This window comes from Osmerus mordax, chromosome 25 (assembly GCF_038355195.1).
Source record: "Osmerus mordax isolate fOsmMor3 chromosome 25, fOsmMor3.pri, whole genome shotgun sequence".
Lineage (NCBI taxonomy): Eukaryota > Metazoa > Chordata > Actinopteri > Osmeriformes > Osmeridae > Osmerus > Osmerus mordax.
In genome coordinates, this window is record NC_090074.1 from 10,610,744 (window position 1) to 10,613,243 (window position 2,500).

The 2,500-nt window shown below is 47.8% G+C and overlaps 4 non-coding genes across 4 annotated transcripts; all 4 read right to left on the reverse strand.

Annotated features, from left to right (window-relative positions):
- Window positions 1-651: 651 nt before the first annotated feature.
- trnap-agg (transfer RNA proline (anticodon AGG)) lies at window positions 652-723 on the reverse strand. The gene has a single exon. It is a non-coding gene; the product is annotated as a tRNA-Pro (tRNA).
- A 271-nt stretch (window positions 724-994) lies between these two features.
- Window positions 995-1,066, reverse strand: trnap-agg (transfer RNA proline (anticodon AGG)). Its single transcript has one exon. It is a non-coding gene; the product is annotated as a tRNA-Pro (tRNA).
- Window positions 1,067-2,026: 960 nt separating this feature from the next.
- Window positions 2,027-2,098, reverse strand: trnap-ugg (transfer RNA proline (anticodon UGG)). The gene has a single exon. It is a non-coding gene; the product is annotated as a tRNA-Pro (tRNA).
- Window positions 2,099-2,369: 271 nt separating this feature from the next.
- On the reverse strand, window positions 2,370-2,441 carry trnap-ugg (transfer RNA proline (anticodon UGG)). The gene has a single exon. It is a non-coding gene; the product is annotated as a tRNA-Pro (tRNA).
- Between the last annotated feature and the right edge of the window lie 59 nt (window positions 2,442-2,500).

Here is a 2,500-nt window from a genome sequence, read left to right on the forward strand (position 1 = left end):
CGAGAATCATACCCCTAGACCAACGAGCCATGTTCTGGTTGCTGCTTTGATCGATTTGTTGTCACAAAACATGCTTGGACAAAAAGAGCTGGAGAAACCTCCGCAGCAAATCACGCCGATCTACGTTGGGTAAAGGACTGATTTGGGGATAGAACAGGAGCCCTCTTTGCCAGGTTACCTCCTTCTACAGCATACTGTAAAGAGCTCGTCCGGGATTTGAACCCGGGACCTCTCGCACCCAAAGCGAGAATCATACCCCTAGACCAACAAGCCATGTTGTAGTTGCTGCTTCGATTGATCGCCTTGTTGTCACAAAACATGCTCAGACAAACGCTCCCTGCACCCTAAGCGAGAATCATACCCCTAGACCAACAAGCCATGTTCTGGTTGCTGCTTTGATCGATTTGTTGTCACAAAACATGCTTAGACAAAGGCTCCCTGCACCCTAAGCGAGAATCATACCCCTAGACCAACGAGCCATGTTCTGGTTGCTGCTTTGATCGATTTGTTGTCACAAAACATGCTTGGACAAAAAGAGCTGGAGAAATTTCCGCAGCAAATCACGCCGATCTACGTTGGGTAAAGGACTGATTTGGGGATAGAACAGGAGCCTTCTTTGCCAGGTTACCTCCTTCTACAGCATACTATAATGGGCTCGTCCGGGATTTGAACCCGGGACCTCTCGCACCCTAAGCGAGAATCATACCCCTAGACCAACGAGCCACTTTCTAGTTGTTTCTTCGATTGATCGATTTGTTGTCACAAAACATGCTTACTCAAAGGCTCCCTGCACCCTAAGCGAGATTCATACCACGAGACCAACGAGCCATGCTCTGGTTGCTGCTTTGATCGATTTGTCGTCACAAAACATGCTTAGACAAAAAGAAAAACTTCTGCAGCAAATCGCCCCGATCTACGATGGGTAAAGGACTGATTTGGGAATAGAACAGGAGCCTTCTTTGCCAGGTTACCTCCTTCTACAGCATACTATAATGGGCTCGTCCGGGATTTGAACCCGGGACCTCTCGCACCCTAAGCGAGAATCATACCCCTAGACCAACGAGCCATGTTCTAGTTGCTGCTTCGATTGATCGATTTGTTGTCACAAAACATGCTTAGACAAAGGCTCCCTGCACCCTAAGCGAGATTCATACCACGAGACCAACGAGCCATGCTCTGGTTGCTGCTTTGATCGATTTGTTGTCACAAAACATGCTTAGACAAAAAGAAAAACTTCTGCAGCAAATCGCCCCGATCTACGATGGGTAAAGGACTGATTTGGGAATAGAACAGGAGCCCTCTTTGCCAGGTTACCTCCTTCTACAGCATACTGTAAAGGGCTCTTCCGGGATTTGAACCCGGGACCTCTCGCACCCAAAGCGAGAATCATACCCCTAGACCAACGAGCCATGTTCTAGTTGCTGCTACGATTGATCGATTTGTTGTCACAAAACATGCTTAGACAAAGGCTCCCTGCACCCTAAGCGAGAATCATACCCCTAGACCAACGAGCCATGTTCTGGTTGCTGCTTTGATCGATTTGTTGTCACAAAACATGCTTGGACAAAAAGAGCTGGAGAAACCTCCGCAGCAAATCACGCCGATCTACGTTGGGTAAAGGACTGATTTGGGGATAGAACAGGAGCCCTCTTTGCCAGGTTACCTCTTTCAACAGCATATTGTAAGGGACTAGTCCAGGATTTGAACCCGGGACCTCTCGCACCCTAAGCGAGAATCATACCCCTAGACCAACGAGCCACTTTCTAGTTGTTTCTTCGATTGATCGATTTGTTGTCACAAAACATGCAACAAAGGCTCCCTGCACCCTAAGCGAGAATCATACCCCTAGACCAACGAGCCATGTTCTGGTTGCTGCTTTGATCGATTTGTTGTCACAAAACATGCTTAGACATAAAGAAAAACTTCTGCAGCAAATCGCCCCGATCTACGATGGGTAAAGGACTGATTTGGGAATAGAACAGGAGCCCTCTTTGCCAGGTTACCTCCTTCTACAGCATACTGTAAAGGGCTCGTCCGGGATTTGAACCCAGGACCTCTCGCACCCAAAGCGAGAATCATACCCCTAGACCAACGAGCCATGTTGTAGTTGCTGCTTCGATTTATCGCCTTGTTGTCACAAAACATGCTTAGACAAAGGTTCCCTGCACCCTAAGCGAGATTCATACCACGAGACCAACGAGCCATGCTCTGGTTGCTGCTTTGATCGATTTTTTGTCACAAAACATGCTTAGACAAAAAGAAAAACTTCTGCAGCAAATCGCCCCGATCTACGATGGGTAAAGGACTGATTTGGGAATAGAACAAGAGCCCTCTTTGCCAGGTTACCTCCTTCTACAGCATACTGTAAAGGGCTCGTCCGGGATTTGAACCCGGGACCTCTCGCACCCAAAGCGAGAATCATACCCCTAGACCAACGAGCCATGTTCTAGTTGCTGCTACGATTGATCGATTTGTTGTCACAAAACATGCTTAGACAAAG